Source organism: Anomaloglossus baeobatrachus, chromosome 3 (assembly GCF_048569485.1).
Source record: "Anomaloglossus baeobatrachus isolate aAnoBae1 chromosome 3, aAnoBae1.hap1, whole genome shotgun sequence".
NCBI classification, from domain to species: Eukaryota; Metazoa; Chordata; class Amphibia; order Anura; family Aromobatidae; genus Anomaloglossus; species Anomaloglossus baeobatrachus.
Window position 1 is genome coordinate 312021303 of NC_134355.1, and position 26431 is coordinate 312047733.

Below are 26431 nucleotides of genomic sequence, written 5' to 3' on the forward strand. Positions count from 1 at the left end.
AGTCAGTATCACAAATAATCATTTACATCCAGGTACCTTATAGATGAAGTTGTCTCTGATCAAAGTCATCTCTTTCTGTTCCTGATCTTGTCAAGACACCATGATGTCTTTTCACATTCACAGCTCGTCTCTGCAGACTTCCATCTTCTCCGGTCTTCTGTAGTACATCCCGACACGATGCCCTTAAAAATAGCAGAATGATTATAATACTCCTATATAATGATATCTGCCCAACACTGTGCCCCTGAATAAATAATTGCCCCTCATTGTGTTCTCTGCTCAAAATATGACGCACACACTATCCCTCTGATACATCCCCTCCACATTGCCCTCTCCTTTCCATACCAAGCCCTTATTCACTGTTTCCCTCTATACTGCCCAGTCTTTATACTGTGCCACCTCATCACACACCCTTCCTCGATATAGCCTCACACTGTACCCCCCAAGCTGCCCCTCTCTGTACTCCCCACTAACCAGTCTCTATTTTGTGCCCCTCACATTTTTTTCATCCCATGCTGTCTTCTCACTACCTCCACACTCATTCCCCCTCATTCTTCATACTGTGTCCGCATACTTTTCATCCTCACAACCCATTTTCCCACTTGCTCCCCATACCATGTACTCAAATTTCCCCATTGCTCACATATAGTCCTGAAATTACCCATACTGTGTTCTAAAAATTTATTTTCCCCATTTTCTTCCCATACTGTTTGTATGCACTCCCCCCTCGCTCCCCATACTATGTCTGTATACATTCCCCCTTCACTCTCTCTCCCCATACTGTGTGGTCATATATACAGTCCCTCTCTCACCCTTTCCCCATACTGTCTCCATATATACATCCCACTTCCCCACCCTCTTTCCCTACTGTGTGGCCATATATACTTTCCCCTCCCCTCATACTGTGTGGCTATGTAAACATTTCCCTTTCCCACACTGTGTGAGGCATACAAGTGAATCTAAATAAATTTAAAATAGCATCAAAAAGTTAATTTCAGCTACGCTGACTTTGGTCTTGATAAAACACAGTGGACCTACACCAGAAGATTACATGGCTCTCCAAATCATCACTGATTGTGGAGACTACACACTAGAGCTCAAGCAGCTTGGATTGTGGCCTCTCCACTCTTCCTCCAAACTCTTGGACCTAGATTTCCAAATGAAATGCAAAATTTACTTTCATCTGAAAATAACACTTTTGACCACTGAGCAACAGTTCACTTCTTTTTCTCCTTGACCCAGGTAAGACACTACTGGTGTTGTCTATTGGTCATGAGTGGCTTGACACAAGGAATGCGAGAGTTGTAGCCCATGTCCTGGATACTTCTCTTTCTGCTTGCTCTTGAAGCACTGACTCTAGAAACAGTCAATTCTTTGTTAATCTTCCCCAAATTTTTGAATCCATGGAAAAAAAATATTTTAGAGGTATAGCAGGGGCTGCAGGTATCAGGGAGCCAAAATGTATAAAAGGGTCAAAATTTAATTTGACACTATTATACATCTTGGCTCCCTGATACCTGCAGTGCCCGCTATACCTCTAAAATATTTTTTCCATGGATTTCATTATCCCTCAACACCTGTGCTGAGGGAGAGGTTGGAGCTGCGGCAGGCTTTCAGGAGACTTCAATCATCTCACCACTGAGTGGACATCCCAAGTCCCAGTCTGGATAACATCCAGGGGTCAGCACCAGATGATTACCGGTCTCTGTACCTAATATCCATGCTATAACCGGGGTTGTGCAAAGGTGCACAACTCCCTAAGGTGAGTGCGGTCTCTGCTTGCCTGATCGCTGATTTCTTTTCGATTTTACACAGGAGGGCTCTTGTCTTTTTTTTTCTTTGCCAAATTTTTGAATGGCCTTTTCTTAACAATCCTATCAAGTCTGTGGTTACCCTGGTTGCTTGTTCACCTTTTACTACCACACTTTTTCCTTACAATAAACTTTCCATTAATATGCTTGGATACAGCACTCTGTGAACAGCCAGCTTCTTTAGCAATGACATTTTGTGGCTTACCTTCCTTGTGAAGTGTGTCAAAGACTGCCTTCTGGATATCTCTCAAGTCAGCAGTCTTCCCCATTATTATGTAGCCTACTGAACCAGATTAAGGGATCATTTTAAATGCTTAGGAAGCCTTTGCAGGTGTTTTGTAGTAATTATTCTAATTTTCTGAGATAATGACTTTTGGTTTTCCTTGGCTGTAAGGAATGATCATCAACATTAACAGATTAAACAGTTGAAATAGATCACTCTGTGTGTAATGACTCTATAATATATGTGTTTACCTCTTTATATTGAATTACTGAAATAAATTAACTTTTTGATGATACATTGCACTTGTATATACATTCCCCATCCCAATACTGTGGCCATATATATATATACAGTTAGGTCCAGAAATATTTGGACAGTGATACAATTTTCGCGAGTTGGGCTCTGCATGCCACCACATTGGATTTGAAATGAAACCTCTACAACAGAATTCAAGTGCAGATTGTAACGTTTAATTTGAAGGTTTGAATAAAAATATCTGATAGAAATTGTAGGAATTGTACACATTTCTTTACAAACACTCCACATGTTAGGAGGTCAAAAGTAATTGGACAAATAAACCAATCCCTAACAAAATATTTTTATTTTCAATATTTTGTTGCGAATCCTTTGGAGGCAATCACTGCCTTAAGTCTGGAACCCATAGACATCACCAAACGCTGGGTTTCCTCCTTCTTAACGCTTTGCCAGGCCTTTACAGCCGCAGCCTTCAGGTCTTGCTTCTTTGTGGGTCTTTCCGTCTTAAGTCTGGATTTGAGCAAGTGAAATGCATGCTCAATTGGGTTAAGATCTGGTGATTGACTTGGCCATTGCAGAATGTTCCACTTTTTTGCACTCATGAACTCCTGGGTAGCTTTGGCTGTATGCTTGGGGTCATTGTCCATCTGTACTATGAAGCGCCGTCCGATCAACTTTGCGGCATTTGGCTGAATCTGGGCTGAAAGTATATCCCGGTACACTTCAGAATTCATCCGGCTACACTTGTCTGCTGTTATGTCATCAATAAACACAAGTGACCCAGTGCCATTGAAAGCCATGCATGCCCATGCCATCATGTTGCCTCCACCATGTTTTACAGAGGATGTGGTGTGCCTTGGATCATGTGCCGTTCCCTTTCTTCTCCAAACTTTTTTCTTCCCATCATTCTGGTACAGGTTGATCTTGGTCTCATCTGTCCATAGAATACTTTTCCAGAACTGAGCTGGCTTCATGAGGTGTTTTTCAGCAAATTTAACTCTGGCCTGTCTATTTTTGGAATTGATGAATGGTTTGCATCTAGATGTGAACCCTTTGTATTTACTTTCATGGAGTCTTCTCTTTACTGTTGACTTAGAGACAGATACACCTACTTCACTGAGAGTGTTCTGGACTTCAGTTGATGTTGTGAACGGGTTCTTCTTCACCAAAGAAAGTATGCGGCGATCATCCACCACTGTTGTCATCCGTGGACACCCAGGCCTTTTTGAGTTCCCAAGCTCACCAGTCAATTCCTTTTTTCTCAGAATGTACCCGACTGTTGATTTTGCTACTCCAAGCATGTCTGCTATCTCTCTGATGGATTTTTTCTTTTTTTTCAGCCTCAGGATGTTCTGCTTCACCTCAATTGAGAGTTCCTTAGACCGCATGTTGTCTGGTCACAGCAACAGCTTCCAAATGCAAAACCACACACCTGTAATCAACCCCAGACCTTTTAACTACTTCTTTGATTACAGATTAACGAGGGAGACGCCTTCAGAGTTAATTGCAGCCCTTAGAGTCCCTTGTCCAATTACTTTTGGTCCCTTGAAAAAGAGGAGGCTATGCATTACAGAGCTATGATTCCTAAACCCTTTCTCCGATTTGGATGTGAAAACTCTCATATTGCAGCTGGGAGTGTGCACTTTCAGCCCATATTATATATATAATTGTATTTCTGAACATGTTTTTGTAAACAGCTAAAATAACAAAACTTGTGTCACTGTCCAAATATTTCTGGACCTAACTGTATGTATATATATATATATATATATATATATCCCCCTCCCCACCCTCTCTGCTCATACTCTGGCCACATATACATTCATCCCTTCCCCCATACTGTGTTCACATGTACATTCCTTCCCCCCCTCCTCCATACTGCGGCCGGTTATACATTCCTCCTCTCCTCATATGTGGTTGCATATACATTCCTCCCCCCCCCCACATTGTGGCTGCATATACATTCCTTTCTCTTATACTGTGGTCACATATACTGTAACGTCTTGGAGACCGTGCACTGGACTCCCCCAGAGAGGCAACCCGGAGCTAACCCCTATATAGGGACTGTCCAATCACCCCACCAGGGGGCCTAGATGCACGGCAGCCAGAACACTAGGAGTACGGAGTACAGGTCCTTCAGAGGTTTGCACGGGAGATGACAATTAGTCCAAGGGGAACCGGAGGCAGGACAGATGACTGGAACCAGGTACAGGTGCCGAGTAGTAACAGCAGACGGGATCCGGATCAGTGGGACGTGCAGGCTGAAGTATCCAGGTGAAATCAAGGATCGGTGACGGGTTCAGGCTGACGGAAAATGGCGGGATCCACAGCAGACAGTCACCGGGACACTTCCTGGGAAATTGGCAAGCTGGATACAGTCAGGACAGCAGACGAGCTCTGCGGAAAATACAGAGCTAATCTGGGTACAAAGTACAAAGGGACCTGAACACCTAGCTACAGGAACACGTTGAACAGGCACCGCCCACATGGAGAGGAAGTCTTATATACCCAGTACCTGTAATCAGTCATATCCTGTTCCAGGGACGCTGGCTCTTTAAGAAGAGGTGAGTGAGCGTGCCCGTGCCCTAATGCGCATGCGCGAGGCCCGAGTGCCTGAGACCAGTGCAGGAAGCAGAGAGGAAGGTGGTGGAGATGCAGGGGAGCCAGGCACAGAGTCCTGGGTTGCAGCGGGACGCTGGGACCAGCGGACGGGAGGCATGGAGGACGCACAGGAGGGGGAGTAGCGGGGCAGCCACGGGCAGGAGGACCGGGGACCAGAGCGGTGAGTGACAGGTGGCGCCGGGATCCAGGGATCGTGACATATACATTCCCCCCCCTCGGCCAAATATACATTCCCCCCCTCCCCCTATACTGTGGCAATATATCTATTCTTCTCCTCCCCCATAGTGAGGGAAACAAAACACAAATGCCAGGGAGACTCTCAGACAACGGCTCCCTCTTGACAACTATGTTTTTGTCACATGCCCCGCCAGCCCCCTAGATATGCCTCTGCCTTAAAGACTCCAACTCAGCCTGAAAAAAACAAGTCCTCACATGACTCTCAGCAAAAAATATAGCCTTCAAAATCCAGTTATGCAAAAATCCTTTCTTTTGTAGAAAATAATTTTTTACCGTGATTGTAGCCAAATCTAAAAAAAAGTATATAAATCAAGTATCACTGTAATCATACTGACATAAGGAATAAGGCTGCCTAATAATTTATACCCATGGCGAATAGCATAAAAAATAAATATAGAAAGCCAATTTTTCCACTGCTGTTGATGTTTATTCTGCCTCCCAAAGATCGCAGTATGGTGAGGCTTATATTTATCTGGCGCTCTATGCTTAGCACTTACAGCAGAGATTATGTGTAAATCTCTGAAAAATGTGGTTCGAACAAAATTCCCAGCTGAAAAATTCGCTGTTTTGAGGCAGACGGAGTCACTTTGAACTCCCTTCTGGCTTGTGGTGTGGCAGTATCAATCTTTTTATGCATCTTTGTAGTTGCGCACAAAACTGCGACCTATCAACAGTCTTGTTCACCTTTAAAAAGACAGATACTGCTGAACAGAGGCCGAATGGAGTCCGAAGTAACTCTACTGCCTTATTATAGTGAATGGATCCATTGGGGGTTTCACCTTAATCGCGTATTTCGGAGATGTAGATTGAAACCTTGATGTAAGCGCTCAGAATAGAGAACAGGATAAATGTGACCTGATCTAAAATGTTCATCTGTTAATGGAAATATAGGGGGCTTCCACGTTACTAATAGCACAAAGGCTCTGGAATAATGCTATGGCTCCCCCGCTCAAAAAAGAAACCTAGCAAAATCTACTTTCCAAAAACCAAATGTGCCTAAACCACAGTTAGCGTCCACATATTTGGCATTGTTGTAGTGAGGAAAGCCCGCTTAATTTACTGGGTAAAGATCTCCAGAAGCACAAGCTGCGCACCATATACGAGCACTACATTCTACTGGGCACAACAAAGGCTTATTTGCAATTCTTAATTCTAAAACATTCACTGCCTTTGACACAATGGGTGTTTTCCGGAGACTAAACCATCACTACACCTATACATGAATTCTCAGAAGGGTGTAATTTCCAAAATGTGGTCACTTGAGCAGATTTCTTCTGTTCTGACACTTAAGGGCTCTGCAAATACAGTCTGCAAACTATTCCATGAATGCTCAAAAATCAAATTGCGCTCTTTCCCTCCCAAGCCCTGAATACTGTACAATCACATGTGAGGTATTGCCATGTTCAGGAGAAATTGTGCAACACATTATGGCTCCTTTTTAACCTATTCCCATTGTGAAAATTGGAAATCTTGGGTTAGAACAACATAGTATAACATTTTGTGAAACAACTGTGGTGTCAATATGCTCACTGTACCTCCCCTCGTTGAATTCATTGAAGGATGCAGTTTGCAAGATGGGGTTACTGGTGGGGATTTCTGCTGTTCTGGCCCATCATGGGCTCTGCCAATGTGACATGGCACCCGCAAACCATTCCAGCAAAATTTGAACCCAAATCTGACGCTCCTTCCCTTCTTCACTTTGCACTGTGCCTCAAAAGAAGTTTTTAACCACATATGTGGTATTGGCGTACTCAAGAGAAATGCACATCAAATTTTATGTTCCATTATCTCCTGTGAATCTAATGAAAATTAAAAATTTGGGGTTAAAGCAATAATTTTGTGGGTAAAAACATATTTTTTCATATTCATCACTCAACGTTATAATATTCTGTGAAACATTTGGGAGCTCAAGGTGCTCACCAAACATCTGGATTAATTCCTTGAGGTGTCTAGTTTCCAAATTGGGGTCAATTTTGGGGGAATTCCACTTTTACGCACCTCTGGGAATCGCCAAACATGACATAGCGTCTGCTAATGATTCCAGCTATTTTTGCATTCAAAAATTTAAATGACACTCCTTCACTTTTGAGCCCTGCTGTGCATCCAAACAGGAGATTTCTATCATATATGGGGTATTGGAATACTCTGGAGTAGTGATGGGCGAATGCGAACTGTAAAGTTCGGGCTCCGTACCTAACACATAGTGTTCATGCACACGATCCCGAACATGAGCTTTCCTTTGAAGCTCGTGCTACAGTTCTGTCTCCCGGCTGCTTCTGCTTCCATGTCCGATCATTGCTGTGCCCCGGGTAACCACTACTGACTAAAGGACCTTCCATGATGTCATAACCATGTGACCAGTCTGGTGTGACTGTTGTAGAGACATTGGTTTACAGACTGGTCACAAGGCTATGACATCATGGAAGGTCCTGCTAACTTCTGGCGGTATTCACTTCTTTGCTCATCATTTGGCAGTCTTTGGCTGTTTTCGGTCATGTTCGCAGTGATGTCAGGGTTCACCCGAGTCCATGGCTCCTGGTTTCGATTGAACTTTGACTGTCACTGTGCGAGTCTCGCATCGCATCATCCGCCATGGCACACACTCTCCCGACAGGAGTGGGTCGGCTGCATGTATTTCCATGCAGCTGAGGCGCTTCTGTCAAGAGAGTGTTAGGCCGTGTGGGGTGATGCAATGCGAGACTCACACAAGTCATATGCAAGTGGAATCATACACTCTGTGTCAGCCTGCTTCTGTCTCTATAGAGATGCTTGTCTTTGCAGAGTGATGAAGCAGAGTTGACATGGCTCTCCCTGCTTCTCACTCTGTAGAGACACTTGTCTGTGCAGAGTGATGAATCAGAGCTGACATTGCTCTACCTGAGGACTACGTTGGTCTAAGGATTTTTTTATATTAAAGATGGAGTCTCTAAATTTTTTTTGTTTTATTTCTAATGCAAAAAAAATTCTATGTGTTTTTTTCTTTACTATTTACTAGAAATTCATGGTGGTCATGTATAATTTGGCATGACACCATGAATTTTGGGCTAAGTAGCCTGAGAATACAAAGCTGATATTAATCTCTTTATTACCCAGCATGCCACTGCCATCAGAGCCACTGGACGAGCCGGGTAAAGCTCCTTGAAATGGCGCTAAGAAACAATGCGCCATTTCCAGTGGCAGCGCGCGCTGTGGTTTTTAGCATGAGGGGCCCAGAACGCTTAGGCCTTACCACACTGAGAATCCCAGCCTCCAGCTGCCTGGCTTTCCTGACTGGCAATCAAAATACGGCTGGAGCACATGCATTGTTTTTTTTTTTAAATTTTTTTTTAAATAATTAACAAAAAAATAATGGGCTTCCTGTATTTTGATTGCCAGCCAAGGTAAAGCCAGGCAAATGGGTATGGCAGCTCATAGCCGTCCACTTTATCTGCGCTGAGAATCAAAAATACTGTGGAGCTCTACGTCTATTTTTAATTATTTATTTATTTTTACACTACTATATGTGTGAGGGACCCAACAGCCAATCACAGACACTGTCACGCAGAATGTGCGTCTTTGATTGCCAGTTGGAGTAACCTGGAATCTGCCCATACATTATAGATGCTAGAATGTATGGCCTGGTTTCAGGTTAATCCGGCATCCAATTACTGACGCCCACTCTGGGACATCGTCTGTGATTGTCTGTTATTTTAACAGTAAAATAAAACAACAAAGAAAAAATATTTTGTTAGAAATAAATCAGAAAACATTTAGGGCTCCATCTTTATTACTCACAAAAACCCTCCGATGTGGTCCAATGACAGGCAAGCATCTTAAGCTCTGCTACATCTGACTTACAGGACCTTCCATGACGTCATAGCCATATGACCAGTCTGGTGTTAATGTTATTACCTCATGGGTTACAGTACCTTCCGTGATGTCATAGTCATGATACCAGTCTGTAACCCAATGTCTGTTTAACATTCACACCAGACTCGCCACATGGCTATGACGTCATGGAAGCTCCTGTAAGTCAGTGGTGGTTACCCAGGGGCACAGCAATGATCGGATGCGGAAGCAGAAGCAGCCGGATGACAGTGGCTGAGCGGGTCTGCAGGACGCGTCGCGGGACCTGTAAGTATAATGACAATGTTTATTATTAACTATTCTTTATTTTACAGCCCCCCGTCCCATCACATAACTGTAAAGTTCAAGTTCGGTGTTCGGACGCAAGTTTGCGTTATCTCAGAACCCAAACTAGAACTTTACAAAATGTTTGGGCAAGTCTCCCGAACATCGGGGGTTCGCCCATGCTCAGGAGAAATTACATAAAAAATTGTATGATGCATTTTCTCCTGTTACCTTTGTGAAGATTTGAAGTTAAAGCAACATTTTTGTGGTAGAAATATTTTTTTTTTTCATTTTCATGGCTGAACATTACAAAATTGTGGGACCACATATTGGGTATTGGCATACTCAGGAGAAATTGCACAACAAATTTTATGGTCCATTATTTCATGTGACCCTAGTGAAAATTAAAAAAATTGGGGATAAAGCAACATTTTTGTGGTAAAAATGAATGTTTTCATTTTCACAGCTCAACATTTGAAACATCAGTGAAATTCCTGGGGGCTCAAGGTGCTCATTAAACATCTATACAAATTCCTTGTGGGGTGTAGTTTCCAAAATGGGATCACTTGTGGGGGAGCTCCACTATTTGGGCACATCAGGGCCTCTCCAAACACGACAAGGTATCTGCTAACAATTTCAGCTAATTTTGCATTCAAAAGTCAAATGACGCTCCTTCCCTTCCAAGCCCTGTCGTGCGCCCAACCAGTAGATTTCTACCACATGTGGGGTATCAGTGTACTCAGGAAAAATTGCCCAACAAATTGTATGGTGCATTTTCTCTTATTATCCTTGTCAAAATACAAAATTTGGGACTAAAGTAATATGTTGTGGGAAGAAGTAAAATGTTCATTTTTTATATTGATTTAGTCCCTGTGAAGCACCTAAAGGGTTAATAAACTTCTTGGATGTGGTTTTGAGCAGTGCGAGGGGTGTAGTTGATAGAATGGTGTCACTTTTGGGTATTTTCTGTCACCTAGGCCTCTTAAAGGGAAGGTGCTGTGTTTTTTATTTTTGTATTAATAATAGTGATTATGAAATCAAGTATTTTAAGGCTAGGTTCACACACTGCGTTTTTTTGACGCTGCGATTTTGTGCGTTTTTTTGCGGCAAAAACCGCACAAAAACGCACCCGCGTCAAAAAAATGCGGGGAAAAAAACGCACGCGTTTTTGCCGCAATTTGGTGCATTTTTTGCTGTGTTTTTGCTCACTGCGTCTTTATGCGTTTTTTTATCAGTGAACAAAAAAAAAAGGTCTGATGTCATTTCCTTCTTCAATATGTTCTTCATTCTCCACTAGTGTATGCAGGAGAGCAGACAGTTGCAGAACAACAAGGCTCAGCATACTCCATCCAATAGTGTATGCAGGAGAGCAGACAGCAGCTGCAGAACTACAAGGCTCAGCATGCTCCATCCAGGACTGTATGCTGGAGGGAGAGTCAGGGGGAGCAGACCTACAAGGTTCAGCATCCTCCATCAAATAGTGTATGCAGGAGAGCAGACAGCAGCTGTCGAATTACAAGGCTCAGCATCCTCCATCCAATAGTGTATGCAGGAGAGCAGACAGCAGCTGTCGAACTACAAGGCTCAGCATCCTCCTTCCAGGACTGTATGCAGAATTTCTTTGCCCCCCTAAACAAAAAAAATGACGTGGGCTTCGCCATATTTTTGTATGCTAGCCGGGTACAGCAGGCAGGTGCGGGCTGCCCCCAACCCCCAGCTGCCTATTTGTACCCAGCTGGGAAGCAAAAATATAGAGAAGCCCTTTTTTTATTTCATGAATTTCATGAAATAATTAAAAAAAAAATGACGTGAGCTTCGCCTAATTTTTGTGTCCAGCCGGGTACAACTAGGCAGCTGGGGATTGGAATCCACAGTGCAGGGTGCCCATGCTTTCTAGGCACCCCCACTGCAAATTGCAGTCCGCAGCCACCCCAGAAAATGGCGCTTTCAAAGAAGCACCATCTTCTGGCGCTGTATACAACTCTTCCAGCTGCCCTGATGCCGGGTGGCTCACTGGGTAATAATGGGGTTAGGGCTAGCTGTATATTATCAGCTGGCCCTAAGCCCGAAATTCATGGTGTCACGCCAATATTAGACATGGCCACCATGAATTTCTAGTAAAGATAAAAAAAACACAACACAGAAAAATATTTTTATTAGAAATAAAACACAACACAATTAGCGACTCCATCTTTATTGAAATAAAGAACCCCCCTCCGCAGTAATCCTGGGTCAACGGTCCCGCGACGTCCAATCTGGATCCAATATCATCTGATCGGTTTGCTGGAAGGCAAAGCGATCAGATGATGTGTCAGGTTCAAGTGCCTGAATCACATCACACATCAGCTGATTGTATAAAAGCCGTTTAAACAATCAGCAGATGCATCAGTGCAAAAAAAAAAAAAAAAAATACTCACTTATGTGCTGATTACCGGCAACTCCTGAAGCGGAGTTTGATCCCATCCGATCGCTGCAGGAGCTGCCGGTAATCAGGGCTGAAGTTTCCTGACGCATCCGGTGATAGGTTAAACCGGCCGGCCGCTGGCGTCACCCCGAGACTTACGATCAGCTGATGCGTCAGGTGACTGCATCAGGTGATCCATCGCCAGGTCCTGCATCCTGCAGGCATACGTACCCGGGGAGACTGCACACACCTGGAGTGGCTGTACCGGGAGGAGGAGCTGGGAGCAGGCATGGCACCGGGACCCTGCAGACAGGTGAGTATGACATTTTTTTTTCTACTGTTCACTTTTGTTTTCGCAGCTGCCTCCACCTCCTGCCCAGACATGGCGCCGCACGGCAGCATACATGCACAGGACTGGAGGTGTAAGCGGCGGTGACGGTACCGGGAGGATTCACGCTTCTGTATTTACTGACAGGAGGAATCCTCTTCCTGTACATGTCACTTTACTACCCACCTCCTGCGTTTATAGCTGCGTTTTTGGTCTTAGAAACGCACGAAAACGCACCAAAACGCACCTATTTGCGTTTCTCATTGCGTCTTTCAACATCCCATTGCACTCAATGGATGAAAAGCGCAGTGAAACACGCGGGAATAATTGACATGCTGCGTTTTTGTGGCACCACAAAAACGCAGCTGAAAAAAAACGCTGTGTGCAGACAGCAAAAATGAAAACTCATAGACTTTGCTGGGGAAGCAAAGCCATGCAGTTTTCTGAGCAAAAACGCACCCGAAAACTGCGCAAAAACACCGCGAAAAACGCACTGTGTGAACTTACCCTTAATACAAAATTAAACTCACTGTTTATTTAGTTTTTATTTAGTTTTCATTTTACTGAAGCACTGGGGGCTGCCATCATGGATTTAGTGTTTTTAACGACAGTTACTCACCTCGTTTATGGCAGCCCCCAGGGCATAGACTCTAATAGTTGGGCTTCGAATCTATACTTAATACAGGACAGCTCCCTGCTGTGACCTGGACTCGCCCCCTGGGCTGTCCAGATCACAGCAGAGGGAGGAGATCGGCGCCATCTTTGTGGAGCACACGCACAGCGTATACTGTGAGTTGAACTTTCCCCCTGTCACCTGCTCGGGATGTGTGAGTACCAGCGCCCCTCCCCCCACTGCTGCTACCATCTCAAATGACACCCCTCAATCCCTCCCGCGCCACTGCTACCCTCCCCCCACTTCTTGCTGCAGCCGCCCTCATGCTGGGTGCTCGGTCACACACACAGTATATACACACAGTACACACAGTATATACACACACTGTACACACGGTATATAGTATATACACACGGTATATAGCAGATACACACACTGGCTCTGCCTCCCTCATGCTGCTCGGTCACACACACAGTATATACATACATTGGCTCCACTGCCCTCATGCTGCTTGGTCACACACACTATATACACACAGTACATACAGTATATTGTATATACACACACTGGCTCTGCTGCTCTCATGCTGCTTGGTCACACACACACTATATGCAAACAGTACACACAGTATATTGTATATACATACACTGGCTCCGCTGCCCTCATGCTGCTCGGTCACACACACAGTATATACACACAGTACACGCGGTATATAGTATATACACACGCTGGTTCCGCTGCTCTCATGCTGCTTGGTCACACACACAGTATATACACACTGTACACACACACACTGTGTGCGTGCGTGTGGCAGAGCATTGCGTGTGTGTGTCAGAGCATTGTGTGCGTGCATGTGGCAGAGCATTGTGTGTGTGCGTGCATGTGGCAGAGCATTGCGGGCATATATGTGGCAGAGCATTGCGGGCATGCGTGTGGCAGAGCATTGCGGGCGTATATGTGGCAGAGCATTGTGGCCATGCATGTGGAAGAGCATTATAAGCGTGCGTGTGGCAGAGCATTGCGGGCATAGATGTGGCAGAGCATTGTGGATGTGCATGTGGCAGAGCATTGTGTGCGTGTATGTGGCAGAGCATTGTGGGCGGACGTGTGGCACAGCATTGTGTGTGTGCGTGCAGCAAAGCATTGCGGGCGTGCATGTGGCAGAATATTGTGGGTGGGCATGCATGTGGCAGAGCATTGCTGGACTGGGGCGTGCAGAGCACTATGTGGGGAGCACTGTGCAGCTGTCCTTGGTGACACTTTAGATATTTGTGGTCACCAACAAAATAGCTCCGCACTGTGTCCCTATACTTCACCTTCCCTTATCCTGTTGGAAACACCCAGATTGGGAGGGGGAGGTGTGACATCACACACAGGAGAGCAGATTCTGCCCACTTTTACTGCAACTGCAATGTGAGATATTTCTACAGTAGGATTTCAGCAGCTGCTCCCCCTAGTGTTTAATAGTGGAAAATATCAAACTTTTTACAATTTTTTTTTTATATTTTGCTCAATTAAAAACAAATAATAATATTTAAACAAAACATTAAAACATTAATACTTTACATTTTTTTTAGTTATTGAATTTTTTTTTTTTTTGGACGACACCTTTCCTTTAAAGTCACTTCGAATGTGATATGGTCCCAAATAAAAATGGTTTTGTAAATTTTGTTGGAAAAATTAGAAATTGCTGATAAACTTTGAACCCTTCTAACTTTATAACAAAAAAAACATGTTTCAAAAATTGAGCTGATGTAAAGTAGATATGTGGGAAATGTTATTTATTAACTATTTTGTGTGACATAACTCTCGGATTTAAGGGCATAAAAATTCAAATTTTGAAAATGCAAAAATTTTTGAAATTTTTGCTAAATTTCCGATATTTTCCCAAATAAACAAAAAAATTGTCTTAAATTTACTAGTCTCATGAAGTACAAAATGTTATAAAAGATAAACGCAGATTCATTTGGATCCGCTGAAGCATTTCAGAGTTATAATCTGTCAAAGTGACACTGGTCAGAATGGAAAAAATGGCCCAGTCATTAAGGTGAAAACCATGCTCTGGGGTAAAGGGGTTAAATTTGTCATGCTTGATAAAAAGCCTTTCTAATTGCATAATCATTTTTTGACTAGCAAACTAATTGTGGACAACCCCAAAATGATGACTTTTTTACTTTTAGTTGAGAGGTCATTACTAGGGATGAGCAGACCCATGGAAGTTTGGGTTCGCCAGTCTTGACCCAAACTTGATCTGGAAAAAAAACTCCATACAAGTCAATGGGGGACCCGAACTTTGGTGCTGTAATATGGCTGTAAAATGCTATGCGCTAGGGGGCTGCAACACAAAGGAAAATGTGGTTAAAAGCAGAACCTTTTGCCCTGCAAACAAATTTGGAAAGGGAATGAATAAAAAAAGTGATGTGGGTTCCCCCCTATCTTTGACAGCTAACCGGGAACAGTACAGTTTTAAAAAAAACACACATTTACACACAGAAAAAAAAAAATATATTTTTTATAAAGGCTCCCCCACACTCCCTCGTTCCCCAATTGATTAATTTAAATGGCCCGGTCATTAAGGTGAATATCATGCTCTGGGGTAAAGGGGTTAAATTTGTAAGACTTTATAAAAAGTCTTTATAATTGCATAATCATTTTTTGATTAGCAAACCAATTGTGGATCACCCCAAAATGATAACTTTTTTACTTTTAGTTGAGAGGTCATTACTATAGATGAGCAGACCCATGGAAGTTTGGGTTCGCCGGTCTTGACCCGAACTTGACCTGGACCAAAAACTCCATACAAGTCAATGCAAGACCCGAACTTTGGTGCTGTAATATGACTGTAAAATGGTATGCGCTAGGGGGCTGCAACACAAAGGAAAATGTGGTTAAAAGCAGAACCTTTGCCCTGCAAACAAATTTGGAAAGGGAATGAATAAAAAAAATGATGTGGCTTCCCCCCTATCTTTGACAGCTAACCGGAAACAGTACAGTTTCAAAAAAACACATATTTACACATAGGAATTTTTTTTTTTTTATAAAGGCTTCCCCCACACTCCCTCATTCCCCAATTGATTAATTTAAGAAAAACCTCGAACATTCAATGTAATCTAATGCCAGAGTTTCAAACACAGACCATTTGCCCTAAGAGACATGAATTTGTCTGAACACACTGTGTGGGATTTTTCAAATTCCTATTCATTACAACGTAACATTTGGTCGCTGCCATAAAAAGGAGTGTGCATGTGACATAGTTAATGTTGAGAAGTTACCCATAGGTCAGAATTCAATTTAATATACTTGTTACCTCCTAATTCTAAAATCATTGCAACCACGGCTGAAAATATTTGCTTGGCAAATAGTCCTTTATCATAAACCCATGTTTAATTCAATTATATGACTGCAGGGATATAGTCCAGTTGGTTAGGCAGCATTTTGCCTGTCATGTTTCGTCAGTACGAGCAATGGGCTTTGCTGGTGGAGGAATTCTTAGTCCACACTCTATACATTTTTAAAGGTTATCAATGAAATTCCACAGCAAGGTGAATTACATTAAAATATTTTTCTAGCCATTCCTAAACTCTCCATCCAACTTGGCAATGGGCTGCCAAGGCATGAACTTTTGACCGAAGCTCAGATTGCTAAGACATGTCCTGCTTGTTAGTTTCGGGTGACAGTTCACTGTACTACAGATCCTCTTGTGTCTAAAGAGGGGATAGGGCAGGATGATATTCGCACCGTATTTTCACAGGAGGAAGAAATTCCTTCTGTCTCAGATGTGTCTTGACTCATTGCCTTATTCCTTGCTATACACGTGACCACCAGAAAAGCTTCCTATTTTCGTCTTTTAGTTGGAACGCAGAAGTTGAGCAAATAGCAAATACGTGTTATAATTAGCTGACACTTGTGTTTGTGTCCAACAAAGGATGCAAGCAATGTAGACTGTTATTAAATGTGTCACTACTACCTGCAGGATTACAAGTGAAGCACTAGGGTATCTTTTAACAGGCGGAGGAGAAATATAGCCTAGCAGCATGAAGTAATCAAAGAACAAAGTCCCCAAATGTCATGTGACCTTAAGTGACAGAATATGGAAACTTGGATGGCAACTGGATCCCAACGCTGATACTCTGGTTGCATCAATGTAAAAAGAACGGTATGATGTTATAGCTCAGACATTTTAGTCTGACTGGAAACTCTTATTCATTTGCTTTAGCATACATAACTCGCCATCACTTATCACTTACAGGGGCTTGTTAAAAAAAGGTGATTTACAGGTTCAGCATGTGATCATCTAGCATACAGTATATTATTAGGTAATCATTTTTATAGTAATAAGGGATATGAGTTTCAGTTTCATATTCTACAAGTATACAATTCCTATGTATTTTCTAGGCATGTTCCATCATAGTGTAAGGACGTCATTTTTTTCTGATGTGTTGTGATACAGAAATTCTGCTGCATTTCCTAAAAGGTGAATGCTATTTAATGAAACGTATGCACACTGTGCATTTAAAGATGCTGTTGGACTTTGCAGTTTTTTATGCAATTTCGATTTATTTTAATTGGGAACTTAAAAAACGCAAGTGTTTCTGCATTAATAAATAAAAATCAATGCCACTTCAACTATGTGCCCAAAATGCAAGAAAACAAGAGAGAATGCTTAAAAAATGCAGCAAAGTGCAATATTCAGAGAATATGGTGTGGACAGCTGCTGAAAAAAAGCATCCATAAAAGCAATGCAAGTCTATTGAAAAAAAGTTAAAGGTAAAGCTCAATGGTGGTAGAGAAATACTTCAAACTCAAAATATCACACCAGGTCGATGGAATGCCCGACATGCGGCACAACAGGAGGGTTACGCCAAGGAAGATGTAAAACAAGGCTCTGATGCCAACTGTCAATTCACAGCTGACATCAACTCCAAAAGTATTACCTTAATTGCCACAGCACCAGGGCAACCTGGAAGAGCCCAGTAAAGCACCAGAATTGGCACATTTAATGGATGCAAAATGTCTGAGGTGGCGGCAGGCTACTATTTTTAGGCTGGGAAGATTCAAATAACCATTACTCTTCCCATCCTGATAATACCAACCCCCGCTGTCTGCTTTCCCTTGGCTGGTTATGAAAAATAGGGAGGACCCCATGCCATTTTTAAAAATAGTTTTTTATAATAATTATTAATAATTAATTTTATTTTAAAAAAACAGCTTGGGATTCCCTTTACTTTTGATAACCAGCCAAGGTAAATTTGACAGCTGAGGCCTGCAGCCTGCAGTTGTCTGTTTTACCTGCCCTGGTCATCAAAAATAGGCGGGAGCCCAAGTCATTTATTTAATCTTTATTGTTCACAGCAGTTGACAGGCAATATAAAGCATGCAATATAAAGTTTTTTCTACAAATGTTATTGATGTACGAACAGTGCACGAACTTCGGACTCAGACATAGACTTTTTTTTAAAGGGGAGGGGCAATAAAACAGAGGTAAAAGTGTTATGAGAAGAAGAGTGCTTGTAGAAGGGTTCGTAATGTGACACAGATAAACTCAGCCATGCTTACCCTCCCCCAAAATTGTCTGCTGAGATTTTAACAAATAGTTGCTTGGAGAACTACAAGTCCCCGCCACACCAAACGATGACTGCTAAGCTGGCTGCTGGATAACAGTTAGAAGAACGAATAGGGTGAAAAGTGTCAGGGAGCCTATTCCTGATCTGGCACAACCTAGTAAATATGCCTGCTTGGCTGATATTAGAGATGCTGGCCCAGGACTAGGGTCACTACAGCAGGATGTGGTTTCTAGCAACCAGGAAAACGACTGCTGTAGGAAGGGGGAAAATAGAAGTGCAGCAAAGGCCAGACAGATGTTGGTGGTAGGGAACTCTATAATTGGACTAACAGACAGGGTAATCTGCCGCCGAGACCGTGAATGCCAAACAGTGCGTTGTCTGCCGGGTGCCCGGGTTTGGCCTATTGAGGATCTGATAGACAGTTTTCTGCTTGGAGCTGGGGAAAACCCAAAGTACACATTGGTACTAATGAAAAAGTTAGAGTTGGTAGGTGGACCTTAAAAATGATTACAAGAAATTAGGTGAAAAGCTCAAGTCCAGGACCTTTAAGGTGGTGGTTTCAGAAATACCTCAGATACCATGAGCATCACTAGAAAGACAGCAGGAGGTTAGGGAGATAAATAAATTGCTTCCAAATTGGTGCAGGAAGGAAGGGTTTGTTTTCATGGAGAACTGAGCCGACGTCAACAAGCTCTATGGGAAGGATGGGCAGCATCTCAATCGGGAGGGTGCAGCTGTGCTGGAGGAGAAAATGGTCAGACAGATGGATGAGCTTTTAAACTGGGATCTGGGGAGAGGCATGCTCATTGTGCAAAAAAGGGGAAATATAGTGTTAACAGAGACAGTGAGACAGTACAAGACATGCTGCAACAAATTAAAAGGGCAGCAAAAAATAATAATTAGGTCCTTATTATGGGGAACTTCAACTATGCGGACATTCAATGTGTCATAGAATATCTTTATTACAAAAGTAATAGCAACTGGGCAACTGGTACTGGGGACTGCAATGGCCATCAGGTTTCGGAAACCATCTGTATCCACCAGGCGGAAAGGCAGCATTTCCGTGGCCAACAACTTAGATATGGTGTAGTTCAAGCTCTTCACTTTAGCATGTGTGAAAGGAAATTATCTTTTATGTGACCAAAACTGCAGGACAAAGTGCTGGTTGCTATGCTGAGAGACGGTGGAGTAAGGTGGTGTACACGACTGACCAATGGACTGTGAGGAATGCGTTGGCAGGGATGTAATGCTGGATTGTGAAACATGTGGTGTGCTCGGTGTCTCTCATGGCTCAAAAACACAAGGCATGGTCAATTCCATAACAGCTGACAGGCTCACACTCACCCTGACTGTAGTGAGGAAACAAGTAGAGGTTCTGCGGTCCGAGACCTGTATGAAAATAGTTTTGATGGTGACGCAGGAGGAGGAAGAAGCAGGAGACGTAGCTGATTTGGTGGCTGTTGGTTTGGTAGGCCCAGTAGTCCTCATTTTAGCGCAGTAAGATTCCTACACTATTGCATGTTGGTTGCGCATGTGCCAGTTCATGCATGTAGTAGTCAAATTATTTGAATTTTTGCCTCTACTGAGTCATTGTTTACAATGTTGTCACATAGCAAAAGTTGTGTCAGCCTTAGCAGTCTCAAAAAAACCCCCAGGCTATGCAACCATTCTTGCGGACTGCAGACCCGAGACCGCTGCTAGCCACAACCAGAGTTGTGGATGAGGATGCAGTGCTTTTCATGGTTGCATCACTATGTGTTTTTGCGGGAATTGTCAACTTACAATCTTCCTTCTCCTCATCTGCTGAACTTCTCAGCTGCGAGCCTCTGGGTTAACACGAAGTGGGATCTACAACTTTATCATCATGCTCCATGTTGTCCCATTCCTCCTCTTCCTGACCTGACATCACAGGACAGTACGCATGTGCTTCAGGTATCTGAGTCTCATCATTTTCACTTCCACCCTTGGGGATTAGCGTCAGTTGATGAGGGTCATGATCCTGTTCAGGCCCTACTGAGTTCAGGCCAGGATCCAACTTACAAAGATTTTGGGCATAGGTCCAGATGCTTTCCTCCTCTTGAGTCTGGGAGTCTTTGGAGAAGACCTCTGATGCCCATGGGTTAGAATGTGTGAATAGCTCTGCAGACTTGCCCCATGTATGGTTCCCTAAAGTCAGTTTGCTGGTTGGAGATTTGTGACGCGGGGGGAAACAAGTATAATTGGGGTGGCACCTCTGAGAAATGAACTGTGTATGATGTTGATGTGCAGGAAGAGGAAGAGAGGCCACTTGATGTAGTGCTTGTCATCCACTGTACCATATGCTGTTTATCAGCCTCATTTCTTAGGTGAAACAATGTGCGGCTGCCAAAGAAATCTAGTGGAGTAGGCCATCCAGTAACGGAAGTTGTTCCCATTTCTCTTGGGATAGGATGAGCCTGTGTTTGCTCACTAGAGCTTTGACTAACATTAGAATGTACACCTTCGACATCCTGCCAATTCATCCCTCTACCACAAACTCATTGCGATTTACCTCTCACGGTTGATGTACCCTTCCCCTTTCAAACAGATGGTATGCAACCCTATACCTGACACAAAAGATAAATTATTTATTTCTTGCCTGAGATGGTAATATTGTGAAATCACTAAAAAGTACCAATATTTAGAAATGTTGTTCTCTGCGTAATTTGGAGCAGACTCTGAAAAGTGCCAAGACCAATTTAGCTAGTTCACTAGCAAATTTACAGCAGGTACTACTAACTAACAGTATTTAGAAATGTGGTTCACTTGGTAATTTGCAGCAGGAGAAAATTGCAGGGAATGGCCAGTATGTGCCAACCGCAGCTGAGCAGTTGGTGCCAATCAATTATTCTAGTAAAAATGGAAACTTTCTTTTTAACGGTTCTTATAAAAAAATATTTATTATTAGTTTTTTATTATTAAAATATTCCATAAAGTACTGTACAACTCGTTTCGGCATCATTTGCCTTCATCAGGTTCATACCAGTGTTCATACAAGTGCGGTATAAATACATTTGTTCACTTCAGCACCCACCTACGGAAGCAGTGTGAAGTTACTGTATTTTTCGGACTATAAGAGGGGTGCTTCTTAAAATCCAAATATAGCTTACTGGGAGGTGGAGAATTGGCCCGGGGACTCTGCAGCTGCCTCTCTGTATGGGCGGCCAGCTGGCTGGCTGCCTCTCTGTGCGGGCAGCCGGCTGCCTGTCTCTTGGTGTGGGCGGCTGGCTGGCTGCCTCTCTGCATGGGCGGCTGCTTCTCTGTGTGGGTGGCCCGCTGGCTGCCTCTGTGTGTGGGCAGCCAGCCGGCTGCCTCTATGTGCGGGTTACTGGCTGGCTGCCTCTCTGTGTGGGCATCTGGCTGGCTAGCTGTGCTGGTGACTGGCCGGCTGGATGTCTGTGCAAGTGGTCAGCTGGCTGTCTGTCTGTGTGGGCTGTTGTGGCTGTGTGGAGTAGGGCAAGGCGGAAAGTGTCCCAGATGTTTTGGCTTCAAATGATGGTGACCGGAGTCGGCGCATGTGCAAATGGAGCTCAAGATCTTGTCATTGAGCTGAGAGGTCAATCTGCGCATGTGCTGCTCCGGGCGCCATTTCCTTGAAGCCCGCACCTCTGACAGAGCATCTGGAACACTTGCCATTCTGGCCTGCTCCACACAGCCAGCACAGGTTCCGCTACCAGCACAGCCTGACCGCTGCCAGCACAGACCCCAGTGCTGCCAGCACAGCCCCCACCAGTACCCCCCCTGCCTCCTGTGACTCCACTCCAGCACCACTGCTGCTCCCCCTCTGGTAAGACAACACCGGAGAGTGACAGACAATTTTTTTTACCTTTATTTATCTTTTAATTTGGGGTGCGTCTTATAATTGGCATGTCTATAAAATGAAAAATACAGTAATTGAAAACTTAAAAAATTACTTCACCTGACACAATTTTGCTGTGGTGAGCATTATAGCATATCTGCTCCCTCTCTCTCCCATGAACAGATAAAATTCCCTACTTGTGTTTCCTGAAAGGAAAAAATAATTAATACATTTATATTTTTTTCAAGACTCTATGAATACACATATACACAGTTAATCCATTAAAACAAACCAAATGATCATATAAAATAGTCCACAAAATATCTAGTTGTAAACATGACAATTCCTTTGGAAACATAAAACTCTTTTGCCATCATTTTTTTCCCCCTCTAAAAGTGCTCTATGGCATTTGTTTCAATTTTGTGAAGCCACTAAAACGTTCCATTAACTAGAAATGTGGTTCATTGTGTAATTTGGTGCAGAGACTGAAAAGTGCCGAGATCTATTTAGCTAGTTCACTAGCAAATTTGCAGCAGACACTACTAACAATACCTAGAAATGGGGTTCAATGCATAATTTGGAGCAGACACTGAAAAGTGCCAAGACCTATTTAGCTAGCTAACTAACAAATATATAGAAGGCACCACTAACATTACTTAGAAATTTGGTTCACTGCGTAATTTGGAGCAGGCAGTAATAAGTAGCAATACCCACTTAGATTGTTCACTGGCAACTATTTAGAAGGCACTCACAAGAAGGAGTCATTGAGTCTTATGTAAACTAGATGATGCAATGCAGGCAGCCAATTACTGTAATGCTAGTAGCCAACATGGCAACGGCATTACCATGTATGGCAGGCAATCCCCATGTTGATTGGCGCGGAAATGAAGGGTGGACACTCGAGCATGGTGCTCAAGCACCTGCAATACTCGATCAAGTATCAAGTGTACCTAAGCACCCCGATTTTGATGTCAGCTGTGTGGCATCAGCTGGCAACAAGACCTGGTGTTAGTAATGGAGAGGTACTCACAGAAACTTACCCTTGTTTACCATTTCAAAATATCCCATGCTGCTCTTCTGTAGTCCAGAGAATTTGCTGTAGTCCAAAAAAGGATATCTGAAGAAAACCAAAAACATACAAATGCAGAGAAATAAAACAAGACACCCTACCTTCATTCACCACATTATTTAAAATGAAAACAAAAAATCTTAGTAGATCTGACATAGTCCAGATCGAACCCAATGAACTAAGTCTATGGAGCATCGTTCTGACACTCTTTAGACTTTGCTTACAGACAATTTCAGGTCCCGCTGCGCTGCATGAAACACGGCGACTCTAAAAGGTGTTGACATCAGTAATGTTTCCTCTCATCATATGCGCCAGTTCTCACGCACAGAGCAGCATAACCCGGAGTGATCTGGTTAGTCCAGTAAAAATACGAAAAAAAACCCTTTACCCTGACCAATTTCAAAGAAAGCGTTTTATAGGTTTTTTTGGTAGTATTACATGTAGGGAAAAACATACTAAAAGTTTACCAAGATAGGGTTACCTACCACAAAGGGTCCAAATGTGACGTCAAAGAATATGGCCGCCAAAGCTGTAAAATATTAAAGATGACTCGCCTTTCAGTGTCTATCATATTTCTTTAACAATCATATTTCTTTTACCAGAGGAAGTGGAATGTCCGAACATCAGAGGGCCTTGTGGACTCTGTCTGTGCCAGTGTTCTCTTCCTACAGTGATGCACTGCAGGGTTTCACTCGCCAGAGCTTTGTCATGAGTGAACAACACAAGGAGGCAAGAACATCAAGGACGAGAAGAGATCGGGAAGACCTGGAGAAAATTGCAGAAAAACTTGAGACCTTTTCACCTTTCTCTGATGAAGTGTCTCTTCGCAACATTATCACCGGTGTCAATTCAAATAAGGATGTGAATGTCCATAACCTGTTCACCATTGGCAGAGAAATAGTGGCAACAATGGAGGGTCAATCATTGTTTTCAGTTAAGTACAAGCGGTCAATGAAAGCCAAGACCCTGGCATCCAGTGAGGCAATTGACATTGTTAAGGACAAAACAATAGACCCCGCTCTTTTGTTCCAAAGGTTTCTTGTGGTGTCTCAAACTGCTGATCTTTCCCTTGATGAGGTTTTGGCCTATGAACTTTCACCATACCCACCATCCCTCTTTGAGGCAAAACATCTCTTACGCAATCCAAACAAAGCAAAACTGATGGCTGCTATAAAAGAACAGAGTTCAGATGACGCAGTACTCAAGGATGTACCAGAAGTGGAACATTATGTTCTTGACGGAGGTTCTCTTCTCCATCGACTGAAGTGGTCAGAAGGAAAGACATATTGTTCAATCGCTGAAGACTATGCATCTTTCACAGTAAAGCACTATGGTAAGGCTACGATAGTATTTGATGGTTACATTGGAGGACCAAACACTAAGGACATTACCCATCAGCGACGGCACAAAACTTGAACAAGTAACAAAGTGAACATTGCTGAAGGAACGAAATCTGTCGGGAAAAAGGAGGACTTCCTTTCGAATGTGGAGAACAGACAGTCTCTTATCAATCTCGTTTCACAGCGCATGAATGACAGAGGTTGCCACGTAATACAATCAGAGGGGGATGCAGATGTGGAGATTGTTAAGGCAGCAGTGTCAATGTCATCCAACAAAAGTACTAGTCTTTTGGTGTTGTTACTTCACACGCGTCAACCAGCTATGGTAACAAGCTTTATTTCTACTCGGATAAAGGGAGTCCTGCAACAGTATACGACATTAAGGTTATGAAGAAGTTCCTGGGAAACCATGTCTGCAGCAGTCTTCTGTTCCTGCATGCATTCACCGGTTGTGATACCACTTCCGAGGTTTTTGGAATCGGAAAAAAACTCGGTCTACACAAGGTTCTGAAGGGAGACTCTGTCTTAAATAGCTGTGCTAAAATGTTTTCCACACCTAAGAAAAACATAGCTGAGATTGAGGAGGACGCTGGGTGTAAAGCAATGGTGGCATTGTTTGGGGGCAAACCTGGAGACAATCAGTCTGCAGTGAGGTATTCTACTCTCTGCAAAAAGTTGGTTCAGCCAAAATCTTTGTTACACCTGAACGACTGCCACCGATCTCCTCTGCAACGAAGTATCTTGCCCTTCGGAGTTACCTCCAAGTGATGCTTTGGATGGACAATGGAGAGGCCATGGACACTACTGAATGGGGATGGGAATTGCAGAACAACAGTCTAGTTCCAGAGATGATGGATACTTCACCCGCGCCAGAAACACTACTGAAAATAATTCACTGCAATTGTTCTCATGGTTGTAGCATACTTCGGTGCACTTGCAAAAGACACGGACTGTTCACGGGTATGCAGACCATGTCAAGAAGGGCATTGTGGCAATATGAGTGAGGAAGCAGTGTCTGATGATGAAAATAGTGACTATTGACCTGACACGGTTATTCAGTGATGAAGTAGGTCTTAAAATGCACTGTGTATTAATTCTATAATTTCTTGAAATGTACATGTATGTCATGACATCATTGATGACGTCATGACCTCGCCTGTCCATGTAGTTAGTATAAAACTTTGTATAAAAATTGTTATATGAAAATATATAGTATAAAAAATGCAAACTCTTCTGTTCCTACAGCTACAGCTTTGAAATAGGGAAATATTCATTATTTTTAGTGCGATGGCTGTCATCGTCTTATGACGTCATAGTTAGGACCTTTGTGGTGATCAATTTTTGAAAAACTTTTAATATGTTGTTCCCAACATATAATAGTAACAAAAAAAAAATCATAAACGCTTTCTTGGAATTTGTTCCGGGTCAAACCTTATTTTCACTGGACTAGGTGACCTGACGACCATGATAAGTTGTGCCATCAGTAATGTTATCACTGTTCATGGTCGCCAAGTCACCAAGTCACTCTGGGTCACGCTATGCTATGCTCGACATCTCCGATGAGTAGCAATGTTACTGATGTCATCGCTGTTCAAAGTCGCCGGGTCTCACGCAGTGAATTGTCTGCAAGCAAAGTGTATGGAGTATCAGAACAATGCTCCATAGACTTTGTTCGTTGAATTCACTCTGAACTATGTTGAATTAGGTGGGATTTTTTTTGTCTTTTGAATAAAGAGATGAACAAGGGTAAGTGTCTTGTTTTATTTCTCTGTGTTTGTATGTTTGTGTTTTTTTTCAGATATCCTTTTTTGGACTACAACAGATTCCCTGGATTATAACTGAGCTGCATTGGTTTTTTTCTATTAAAATGTTAAATGAGGGAAAGTTTTGGGGAATGTTTATTGAAATAAATTATTTTTTCATATGTGTGTCTTTTTTTATTACTGGGTTAGTAATGGGGGTGTCTGAAAGACACCACTCCATTACTAAGACTAGGGCTTGATGCCAGCTGGCGCTACACAGCTGACATCCACTCCAT